The 13,119-nt window shown below is 40.1% G+C and overlaps 1 protein-coding gene across 1 annotated transcript in view; it reads left to right on the top strand.

Moving 5' to 3' along the window:
• LOC121726504 (coiled-coil domain-containing protein lobo-like) overlaps positions 1–13,119 on the top strand; it is a 143,709-nt gene that overhangs the window by 14,662 nt on the left and 115,928 nt on the right. The gene's annotated exons all lie outside the window — the stretch shown is intronic.

The following is a 13,119-nucleotide window of genomic DNA, read 5'->3' as shown; positions in this document are numbered from 1 at the left end:
CGGCCATCGCCGGGGCATCGATCGCGTTACGAAATACATTTCGCGAGGTACACCTGATTTATGTAGATTCGTTAGGGAGGAATTACTTCTGTATAGGCTACTTAAAATTAGAATATTGAACAGATTACCAGCTTAAATGCCAACTTAATTATTGTTGTAAAAGATTTGTAGTTATTTTAGTAAACGAATACATGAGTCTTTATACAATAATTAGATACTACCAGGGCAGGCTCAAAAAGTCAGTTACCTGATTGCTGTATATTAAACTGTATATTATTTGTGATGGAGAATTATATGCATACGTGCAACACATCGAGGTCTAGGAATTCGTTAAATTCTTTAACGTCTAATCCTCATTAGAGAATTCCATTTTCCAAATGTTAAACAGGCGACTGAGTCATCGCAACTCGCTGGCAGGTAGTACAATTCCTTTTCAATTAGTTTTTACAAAGATAACGAAGTGCGTCGCCGGAGGGTCGCGGTACGCGGAACGCGACAATGCGCGCCCTTTCGATACGCCATTGTTTGGTTCGCTCGCTGCGCTCACCCGCCGGCCGCCTCGCACGCAATAGGGTAGATATCTTTTTTCACAAGAAAATAGTATATTCACATGTCTGAAGTATTTTAAACAGTGTTCTAGAAAGTTTAAGTACAGTATTTTATTTATTTATTATTTTAAATACGTAAGAGCTTCTCGCAAAACTTATTAAATATAAAATAGTCGGAGCGTCTTTTTTTGTGAAAAACAGTATAATACTAATTATATGTAGTTGACAACCCTATTTGGCTCGCTCGCTGCGCTCACCCGCCCCGAGGCATGTACGTGTGTACCGGCCTTTACACGAGTCCCATAATAATTGTACCCGTACAGAAGTTTCGGAGAAATTGTTTGTTCTACTTTTATAAAGTTTGAATGAAACTTGTTTTGAAATGCAAATTGATATCTCGTAAGTTACAAGTTTGGGGTATCGGCAGTAAATAGCCGAGTTTGAAGTTTAGTTTACAAAGAGTCAGGCTGTTTATTGGCTTGGCTATTATATCAATTTATTAACAAATCATTAATAATATAAGAAAGTTTCTTTTTTTGTTTTAAAGTTTTGTGTAAAGTTTTAAAGATGCATACAGCACAGATCCCTATCAAGTATGTACGCAAATTACACATTTTTATACTGTTATTATGTTTAATAAATACGTCATAATATATCTATTTTACCAGAATCACATAGGATACTTTTTTAGCGAAAACCATGCGGGAACAGGATTGTTTATGCCCGTTTTCACCAAAGACTAGCAAGAAGGGGATGATGATTACGAACGAAGCCGTGCGGGTCAGCTAGTCTATATATATGTCGTAGGATGATTTGATAAATCCGAAAATTCGATTTATCAAATCATCCTACGACATCGTAGGATGATTTGATAAATCGAATTTTCGCGAAAATTCTAGGGATTTCGCGAAAACACGGATTTATCAAATCATCCTACGACATATATAAAACTCAAAGGTGACTGACTGACTGATTGACATAGTGATCTATCAATGCACAGCCTAAACCACTGGACGGATCGGGCTGAAATTTGGCATGCAGGTAGATGTTATGACGTAGGCATGCGCTAAGAAAGGATTTTGATAAATTCCAACCCCAAGGGGTTCAAATAGGGGATGAAAGTTTGTATATAATAATACTTCTTAACGCGAGCGAAGTCGCGGGCAAAAGCTCGTTTAATAAAAAGTGTTTCACATGCTTTACATCTGTGTTCACGCTTACATATTATGAGTTATGCAACACTGACCGCTCGCACACGGCGACTCTACGTACAGTTAAGGGCTTTACCTTGTACAGTTATCCATTGAGCTGTCCCGCGCCGCGTCCGCGACTGACCTGTACCTTTGTCCAGTGACGGTAGATAACCACCACCACCTACGCTTGATGGGAGAGCCAGAAATAATTTTGGTTTTAAGTTACCTACATGAAAATCTTAACTAAAAGTCAGTTACAGCAATAAGTTACGACGATACAAAATAACGATACAAAATTAAAATGACCAGTTCTGCTCATGGTCTTGCAGCCTTGGTCTTGCAAAAAAAAAAAAAACAAGACCAAGACCAATTTGGTCATCAACTCATCACTCAACTAGTAAATCGCTAAGGCTTCTTACAGACGAACGGCACTTGTCGACGGCTGCAGTTGTATGTTGTATCTGCCGTTGGCAAGTGCCGTTCGTCTGCAAGGGCCCTTCCACACGACGCGACGTTTTTTTACGCTCGTTTATATTGATGCCAATGATATTCTGCGGGTCTAAAATGGTCGCTTTGGAAAATAATAATATGATTAATATTTTAAAATCGCAAAATACAAGTCTGCTTGCAATAATTCATGTCTAGTAACTCGTACAAATTTTGTCAGTTTGACAGTTTTGACAATTCATTTGCTGAATTGATTGAGAGGAATTGCTAAATGTGACCATTTTGGCCCCGCTGTTTTTCATATAATATCATCTTGCGTTCAACGCAAGTGGAACGCTCAGCAAACGGTAGGAAGCCGACACGTTTTAAGCTTTATCCAAAACGCGATGAAAAGGCGCAGAAAACTAGCGCATCAGAAACGCGCATCATCGGAGCGCAAAGATACTTCGTGGTAAGGCCCTAAGAAGCTTAAGGCGCGTCTTGTTGTGTTTCGATTTGAACTGACCAAAAAGATTTAGCTGGTGCCGTATACCTACCAGCTAAAGGTCTAAATGATCGGTATTAAGCAGGCGCGGTCGCAGCCTGAAATTTGGGGGGGGGGGGGGGGGGGGGGGTCACTCACTAGTCACTACACTAATATATTTTTTTTATCTGCGCCCTCGGACGGTTCTGGGTTGACAGCTATCTAAGGTCTAAGGACGCAGTGGTGGTTAGGGGATAGCTAGAAATTTCCTTTTATTATTTGGTAAGATTTTGAGTTTTAATTTGAACTTAGATTTTGACCTGTGACCCCCCCCCCCCCCCCCCCCCCCCCCCCTCGGACCGCGCCTGGTATTAAGTACCAGTGGTGATTGATTACGCAACTTTTTTTAAGCTACGTCATCGTTCGGTCGCGGCTCGCGGCTCGGAGTTTGCGTGGGTTTTCCTCGTGCGCAGGTTGTCAAGGGGCCTGGTTGACTACAGGTAGATCCGGGATTTATACATATTATAAAGTATTGGCGCCGATGTAACCTTGAGTCCATCACTTTGATTTGCGGATAATTTTGAGTGTTTTTGCAAGGGCACAGGGTTATGCAAATGTTAAAGTCATTCATTTCATATTGCATCGTGAAGGCGAAGGGTTTTACTATTGAAATAGGTAGCGGTCGACACCGCGGCAAGTCTGTCAGTTCGATGTGTACCTTTTGGTTACCGGTACCGATGACCCTTGGTACCTAACCACCTCAAAGTAATTTGGTTGTTACTTTACGAAAGTTTCACTATCTTACTTGTCGGTCTAAAACGATAAAGAAACATTAATTTTAGAGGTGTGCCCAGTCCATCTATTTAGAAGTGGTACCGTATGATTGCTTTGAAACGGCGCGGCGCGTCGGCCCGCGACATAATACGCGGAACGACGCGGTACGCGATGGGTCGCGAAAAAAAAACTTGCCGGTAATTGCGCCGCGCCGCGCAGGTAGAGAGACTTTTAATACCTTCAAGGATCAACAGGAATGATCCTTATGTCGTAGGAATAAACGTCTTGTGGCAGGTAAAACAACTCTGTACGGTTAGAGACCTGTTCAGATTTATTATACCTTCGAGAATCTACGAGAATGATCCTTTTATAGGGGGAATAAAGGTGCTTTCAAAAGGACAATACTCCACGGTATGTAGATGCGGTAATGAGCGGTTAGCGGCACCGCTGGCTGCTCCCTGGAAGAGCCTTTATTGCCCGCTGCCTGCTAAAATGCTAGTGATTATGAATCATCCCTATTGTCTTTTTGGGGTTTATGCATTTGTTTGTTCATCGCGGCAAGTTGGAAAGAATGTTTTTTAAGATAATAAAAAATCTTCCTAATTGTGGACCTACCTACTTCACTGCTTTGAAAAGTTATCTAGTGATTCTAGAATGTTTTCACGATGATTACCAGCTGGATAAATGTAAATCTATTGAAAGAAGTTGCTCGACAGTCCACAGTCCACAGTAACTTCCATTTTCTAATTATTGATTATTATTCTCCTATTTGAGAAATTAGCAGAATGTCATTCTAGAGAAAACTGCAGGACCAACTTTAGCCAAAACTAACGCAAGTTCATCTCAAAGCGACCATTTTTGAACCAACTGGAGACTGGAAGCGTCATCATTAATACCTCTATGTAGAGCGCGGAAAACAGTACTAGGGGGGAAGGCAGGGGGGGGGGAGGAGATTTCGCGAGCGTCGTGCGTATGTAAATGTTCGCGTGGCTCACGACCAAGGAATCACCTGTCTGTCAGACTCCTTTTGTTTGCCCACTTTTGTGCATATTATGGCTTTTCCGGCTGGTGATATTCAAAATTTGAACTTTGCACTACGGTATATTGCTGATGAGGATGACTCGTGCAACTAGGAATCAGTGAGGATTTTCATTGATACAGAATCCATTGAAACTTGCTTACTACAAACAGCTGGTAGTGTTTATTTACATCTTCGGAATCTAGTGATCTGCAACATTATTATATCAATGTAAATGAGACATCGGTTTTATCAGATTCTCTTATTGTTGCATAATGAATAATACAGATTTAAAACTAAATTGATTTTTAAGTCTTTTATGTTGCATGCTAGATGACGCCCGAAACTCCGTTGCGCCAAAATTCGTATATCGCTCGGGAACCGTACATTTTCCCAGGACTCAAACTATCTCCCATACTTCAGCAAAATCGCTTCAGTGGTTTGGGCGTAAAGAGGTAACAGACAGACACACTTTCGCATTTATAATATTCGTATGGATAAACTAACTACATCCTATCCTACTAATATTATAAAGGCGAAAGTTTGTTTGGATGTATGGATGTATGGATATTTGTTACTCTTTCACGCAAAAACTACTGAACGGGTTTTAATGAAACTTTACAATAATATAGCTTATACATCAGAATAACACATAGGCTACAATTTTAACCGACTTTCAAAATGGGGGAGGTGTTATGTTCGTTTTCTTATGTTCAACGATTACTCTGCCGTTTGTTAACCGATTTTCAAAATTTTTCTTTTGGTATATAGGGTATCATCCCAATTTGGTATTATATTCATAAAAGTGGTGATCCGATTAAGGAAAAATTTATAAAAAAGGCAAAATTTATATGGAAACATGTGGTGACTTCGGTTTCGTGAGAAGTATTCTAAGCATTTGCTACCAACAAGTAAGATTTTGCACCGAGGTATACCTGGTATACCGTGGTTCGGAAGGTGCTGAGAGAACTCCTGATTCTTTATAGATACAAGTTTGGGAGTTTCGGCGTTGTTTTAAGAACGGAAAGCATATGCTACTATGCAAATTACATTCATCATCATCATCATCATCACTACCATATTATACCATACATCGTCCCATGATTATGACTTATGAGCCTATAATGACCCTGTTATTGGTACTTTTCATAGTCTTTTAGATCGAGACTCGAGTTTGTCAAGCGATAATTGAAAAAAATCTATACTTAATATTATAAACCTGAAGAGTATGTTTGCTTGAACGCGCTAATCTCAGGAACTACTGGTCCGATTTAAAAACTTATTTCAGTGTTAGATAGCTAATTTACCGAGTAAGACTATAGACTATATATTATTATCACGCTAAGACTAATATGACCGAAGAAACTCAGGAAAATGTGGGAAAAACGGGGGAAATATTAGAAATTACGAACTACTGGAGCAATTTTTATGGCAATATTTGACACAGATATAGAGTACACCAAGTGAAGGGAGTAGAAACATAAGATATATTTAATGGGAAAATGTACGGTTTCCGTAAAATTCCTAAAGTACGCGGGCGAAGCCGCGCGGGACATCTAGTATATCATAATATGTGATGATGATAAACGCAAAGTGTACAGCTAAGCTCTGAAAGTTGCGGGCCTGGGAGACCGCCCGCAGCCCCGGCTAAGTCCGGCCGAGGGTTGGCCTATTAAAATTTCAGCTGTCTAGATGATGAGATAATGTTTTATGTGCCTCGTTAAACGGTCCTGCTTGTTTGAGCGGATTTCATATCTTTGTTTTATGTAAAAAGTATCAACTACAGATTACTACTACAGGGAAAAGGTGGTAATTTGGCCCCAGCATATTTAATGCCCCCCTTCAATATTTTAATGTTTTAACAACGCTATCCAGTATAATTTTGGTGGAACGGGATGCTCGCGGCATGCTACTAATTTAGCACCATACAAATTCAACAGAGGCTGTCAAGTTCGATTTTTATTTGATCGAGTATAAACTTGCGACCGGTGAAACTTTTAATTGTGTGTGATTTCATTTCGATAGTTGTAGAGCCATGGGTACAGTCTCAACTTTTTGACTAATGGGCTATGTAGACTGTGGAGGCTCCAAAGGTGACTATTATATTTGTAGTTTTCGCCGTTAAGTTTCACGTGTGCAATACATTTAACGTGACATCCCCTTGATCTCAAAATACCAAATGTGATTGATTAAGAATAATTAAAACTTTCGATTATCCTGCACGAGTTTTATTTATTCCCTAATTTAAGACATGTTTAATTTAAACAAATGAATAAGAAGTCCCTGTATTTTTTAGGTTTCTGACTCCTACATTTTTCACATAATGCTTGATAAACAAAGTGGGGGTAGCCCACCTTCTCCTATACTAAATGTTGTTCACAACTTACGCAGAAATCCGAATATTGTATAGGTTTTGTTTTTTAGGTTCTAAATATTTGTTGGTACCTTTAATTAAAATGCGGTCAGAGTCATAAGATTCGAACAGAGTTAAAGTTACTTGTATATTTTATACATAGTACCTAATTATTGCTCGGTTCTTCTACGAATCACAAATGAATTGTTTCTCGCACTAAAATACAAGAGCTGCATTTGTTTTTCGCACTTATTTTATGAAAACTTTATACTTACTTTACAGAATTCAGAATATGTAATATGTAATAAGGGACCTATTTTCAATGGGTATTATCTTGTGTGAAACTAAATAAATTACACCGCAACCTGTCCCATACCAAAATACAACTAAATTCCTTCAGCTATATTCGAATTTCAAATTCACCCTATGTAACACATAGAAATTACATGTACTATATCTATACTTAGGTTAGGTAAACTATCGCCCTCCTGACAGCCCTCCTGCCGCGGGCCACAACTCGGAGGGGAGCGAGGTGTCTATCAAGGTGTCGTTCAAGCTAGCGTCGTTTGTCTTTGAGGCAAAAGCTCACGCGCTTTTTGAAAAGCTCGAACCATGAAAAGCTCAGCGTTATTCGTGAGCCTTATTAAGACAACTGCATGAGATCGGGCTCTCATGCAGTGATTTTGTTATGGCGATTTCTCATGGCATGGAGATAGTCTGAGTCCATAAAGGATATCGGAAAAGACGAAGCACTTTCTAGGCAATGTTGAAAAAAGTTAGGGGCAACATTTCCAAAAAAAGGGTGGAGGATGACTTGTATGTTCGTCTATAGATATTTATTTATCTATCTGTATTCACTCTTTTAGGTCAATATAGGCAGATGGCTTGCGAAATTTCTCGTCAATTATCAATATTATGATCAGTTACGGAACTTTAAAAACTGCGAACAAAATGTGGGTTACTCGTGACAAATTGCTCATAAACACCTGCCCCCGTGCCCATGGGGACTCTTACTAGTGATATATTTGAACTAATGTTGTAAACAGGAATTTGTTATTACTTAAAAAGTTTTTGAAAGCATTTGTCCGATTTTGATTACGTTTGTAAGAGTACTTGTACCCATTGTACCCGAATCTAGAGATTAGGAAGTATAACAACAATTAGGTACTTTGGGAGACTATTAATTGGCATCATTTTGTATTGTGCCTCTGTATGTTTTCTCCTGCATCATGATTCATGGAGTGTCAACTATCAAGTTTTGTTACTAGTAATATAGGCGATAGAATTTTCGTAGTCGTCTATAGAAGGAATTGCTATAGCATCATTATCGTTATAAGTATGTTTTCTTCTATAGAGTCACAGTCAACATCTTAATTATAATAAAGTACGTGTTATGTTTGTGACCATATAATGTGGCTATTAGTTGTTTACAAGGTGAATGTCGTTGACCCGGTCGAAAACGAGAAACGCGAAAAAACGAACGCGGAACTTGGTTGCCCGTATTCGGTTACAACAGGTAATGGTACATTGTCTAGGGCAGAGGCTCCTAAACTTTAAAGCTAAGGTACCCCAAAGTCTTGGGGTACCTCAAAAAACGCAAGCAGGAGGTGGGGCTGTATTGTAACTGTGCGATAGTCCAGTATTTCGATTTTACTTTTTTATATCAACGTTAATATTGCTTTGAAACGGATTGGGTTCAGTTTCTATATAATTTTAATTAGCGTCGAAACTCAAACCTGGCAATGTCAAACCAACGTAAAACGTGTTTTTGTGTAAACTCCAAAAATCTGTTCTTTTGATCTCTGTTTCACGTTTATATCGAGTTCATTATTATTGCTGATCATTTCTATCATATTTTACGCTAATTCAATATATTGTGTGCCGGCGCTATAGCAAGAATAGCGCTATAGCTATATAAAATGATTTTGGCGGAACCCCCAGGTTCTACACCATGTACGATGCAACCCATTTTGGAAGTCTCCGGTCTATAGATGGGATACCCGTGGGAAGTGCGGAAGGGTTACGGATGAACTACAGGATTGTCATGATAATGAACTAGAACAATACCGGGAATCAGGGTGCATTGGTCCCGTCAATGGCGGTTCGGTTGTTTTATTGTATGTGAAAGTTTGGAAGATTCTATGAAGTTCCTAGAAGTGTTGACAGCAGCGTTGCCAGATTTTTTTTGAGCCAAGTCGGGACTTTTGAACTTTTTTAATGAAACAGCGGGATTTTTCAGTCAAAAGCGGGACAAAGTAAAGAAAGGTATAAAATCAAAAGTTTATTGATTTTTTATCTTTTTATTTGAGTTAAAATTAACGTGACAATACACAGCTAAAGTAGCCACATAAAATCCACCCCCCTACCTCCCACACTCTTATCTGCATAACGCCTCCGTGGTCTAGTGGTATAGAGCGCGGCTCTTGACTCGGAGGTCGTGGGTTCGATTCCCGCGTTGGAAACATGTTATTCCCAAGTTTGGTTAGGACAATGCAGGCTGATCAACTGATTGTCTGACAAGTAAGATGATCCATGCGTCGGATGGGCATGTAAAAAGTCGGTCCTGCGCCTGATCTCTCGCCAGTCGTGTCGGTCGTCCGTCCCACTTGGTTATGAGAGTAAAGGAATAGAGAGTGCTCTTGTGTACTGCGCACACACTTGGGCACTATAAAATTACTCCTGCGTAGCTGGCCTGGTTTCAATGAAACCGGCCACCGTCACCGAAACCGGTGTGGGAGCTATTATTATTATTATTATCTGCATTACGCCCCTTTCTTTCTCAGCACGCTGCGCGTACTTTCGGGCTTTCTCCGAAAAGCGGGACTGAGCCTGTCCCTCGCGGGACATTTAATTTTGATGGAAAAATCGGGACGTCCCGCCAAAATCGGGACGTCTGGCAACACTGGTTGACAGGCTCTAGGTTTTTCCCCGTGAGCTATATTATAAGCAAAGAAGTTAAAAGCGCGTTGGGTCAACTTGATTTATTAAGTTAATCAATTTCGTTAACATGTATAGATCCGAGATCGTCATATTATTATAACTAGCTATTTGACCGAGCTTTGCTCGGTATTCGATAAAAAACGAATAAAATGACATTTTCTAAAAATGATTCCTAGCTAGATCGATGTGTCGCCCCCGAAAACCCAAATATACCAAATGCCATGAAAATCGTTGGAGCCGTTGCGTTTTTCAAGATACATACAATAAAACTTTTACGTGGCAATCAAAGGGTAAGGTATAAATAGGTACACACGATAGCTATCTGATAATATAATTTATTCATCTTTACAGTTATTTCGTAAAACTTTTTCCACAGAAGCGAATAACCGCCATCTTATAATGATAAATGATACTCGTCTCCATATTTGCGTCACACCTGCGTCCGCGCAGCCTCGTTATCATTCAAGTATTGCAATAGCCACGCTTATCATCCGGGTTCATTGAGCATTGATCTAATCTCCCCGCGTACATCACTATCGTCACTAGCTTATATTAATTTGCGTTAAAATAGTAAAATAAAATGTCTCATAAGTCATAACTCGTGTTTACATTAATTAATCGGTTATGTTACATTACAATAATTCAGTATAATGTTTGGAATGTAGTGCACGTAAAACTCTATGTGCAAGCTGAGTCAAAGGCGTCATATTATGGCAAAGGTCACTTTGACTTGTGGTTCAGAGTTACGACAATAATTTGTTCTTTCTCTATGGAAGTTATGAAAAACCATACACTGCAGCTGCTGTCCAACAAACAGCGCCCTTACAATTCCAGCAAGGGTTATTTATGTGTACAACGGAAAGCGACTTCGAGATAAAAATAAGACATGTGCGCGGCCTGCGTCGCCTACCTGCCGCTCGCGGTCTTATTACAGCGCAAAAAATTGTAAGGAAGCGCCCGCGGCCGCACATCTATGGAGCCGCGGCGCCGCGCCGGTCCGCCATAATGACCGGCGACAGCGCGCCTTTTTACGCCGTTCCAAATTCGAACTAGCGAATTCCAAGAAGCCAATAGCGGCTGATTGGATTTTTTTTATTTTCAACAAAAAGTGGCTGTGATTTGAGTACGTGCAGCGGTGCAGCCTGACTCTATTATTATGATATACTTCATAGAGTAGCTAGTTTCTAAGCGAATTGGCTTACCTACTTACTAATATATCCCTCTGTGTGTGTATCATTCTAGTTAAAAGAATTACTTAAAGACATAATAATTGTGTGAGATGTTTTATACTGAAAAGCTTAATAAGCTTTAATAAGTGCCTATGCTAGTGATTACTGGTTACTATTTGAAATACAGCTGACCGAGGCGCAAGTTGGAAATTGGGACTCTTGGTAAAAAACGTTACAGTATTTAAGATTATAAGTTGAATAATCTCAAAATTGTAATTAAGTATTTACCAAGTAAATGCGCTTTTAGGGGATTATATTTTGTTAATTGCACCAGTTGTTCTAAATTCGAACTATGTCGTCATTGAATTATGACCAACTGATTGTAGGTCCTTTGATGTATTCAAACAATAGTGTAATAAACCGTGGGGTACACCAAGGGTCCGCCATGGCCCCGCTTTCTCCCGCGTCCGTCCGTCAGGTAGACGCGGGTCCGTTCCGCGTCATTTGCAGCGGGTTCGGGAGACCGTATTACTTCATTTGTGGACGCTTTTTACATATTATTGTTGGTAGTGTTGGGTATTGATTATGTTAAAATGGCGAAGATGCATGCTGACATGCATCAAAACCGAGTATACAGGCATTGGAGATAAACGATTAGCAAGGATAGCTTAATGTACTTTATTTTATGAGAATACTAACAACTCTGCTGGTTAATCCTTCTTCGGCACTAATACTTGTAATGCTGCACTAATATTTTCCTCGTCCAAATATTATCTACAGTCTATAACAGCGTAGCTCTAGTAGTAAGTAGTGGATACAACGGCAGGTTATTGCCTAAGTATATAATATATTCGCTATTGATTTTAAATATATTCGCGAGTTTAGACATTGGAACTCTGTTTGCTATGTCATTACTCATTACCAGCCGCAAATTGGCTCATGCTCGGCATGTGCTGGTATAGTCCGTCAAGAAAGTGAAGAAATTAAAGGGATGACACTACGATGTTGCCACTTTTTAATTTCTTCACTTTCTTGACAGACTATACACCCAGAGGCATATTCAGCGCCGGTCTTCCGCAAGAGCCACTAGTGACGATCGTGTCCGTTAGTCGTTCAGCTCATCGAATGATCCACGGCTAGCACCGGCCGGTCGTATTTCACGGCGACTCCATTACTACGGCCGACGCGACGGCGACGCTCGGTGAAAGCCGGTTGCGCTAACGACGCGGACCGCGGCGCGCGCGGGGTCGACGCGGGGACCTATTGCGTATTGCGTATTTACATTCCTAGAGGCTAGATACTATAGATGAGGTACTCAAAACACAAAATATGTAAGATTTGATCGTATACAGGGTGCAACAAAACTAAGTGATAATACTTTAGGGTGTGTATGCGTTCCTTGTACAGAAAAAAAAGTCCTTGTAGAGAGTTCACTGTGAAAGTAGCATACATAACATTAGTGCATCATAATTGTTATTTATTTCTGAATTTTGGTAATCAGGGCGAGCGAAGCGAACCCGAAAGCGAATATATATAGATATATCCACAATGTTTACATTTTGGAATACACTTTACGGATAAACTGTCACGCCTATTGATTTGTGCTTTAACATAGTAATTTAAATTTATATGTAGATGTGTTATCGTCAGTCGTCACTCGTCATACCTTAACTAGGTATGACGAGTGACGACTGACGACGCGAGCCCTCACAAAGCTCGGATTTTAGCTAGTTTAATAATGTTGTCGCTTTTTGGAATACGCCTATTGATAGACTTTTAACTCTTTCACTTGTTTGTTGACGTAATAAAACACTTGTTTGAAGAATTTTAGTGGTTAAACTATGTTGGACTTAAAATATATTTTTAAACTATATCTGGCTTTCCTAAAGTAATAGCATAAGAAGCCCCCAATAGTGAGACTGTAAAAGCCAATTGTGTAGGTTCCCGCGGGTGTGAGGAAGTGGCACGTCGGCGGCGAGATCGCGAGGCGCATATTGATTACCGGCCTATTAATAGGCTGGCTGATGCCGCCGCGAGCGACCGCCATTTCACTAATTGCCGGCAGGCGCCATGTCACCGATGGCCGCGCTAGAGAGAGAGAGAGTGCACCCGCAATACTGTAGACTTTTTATAGTCGGCCGATGGTTTAGTTCAGACTTCAGTGTTTTGCAAAAGGTGTGCCGTTGCACACTGGTGTACCGTGCGGTGGCCAGT

This window comes from Aricia agestis, chromosome 4, assembly GCF_905147365.1.
Source record: "Aricia agestis chromosome 4, ilAriAges1.1, whole genome shotgun sequence".
Lineage (NCBI taxonomy): Eukaryota > Metazoa > Arthropoda > Insecta > Lepidoptera > Lycaenidae > Aricia > Aricia agestis.
Note: the sequence above shows the minus strand (reverse complement) of the source record. Positions and strands in the feature narration are given on the sequence as shown.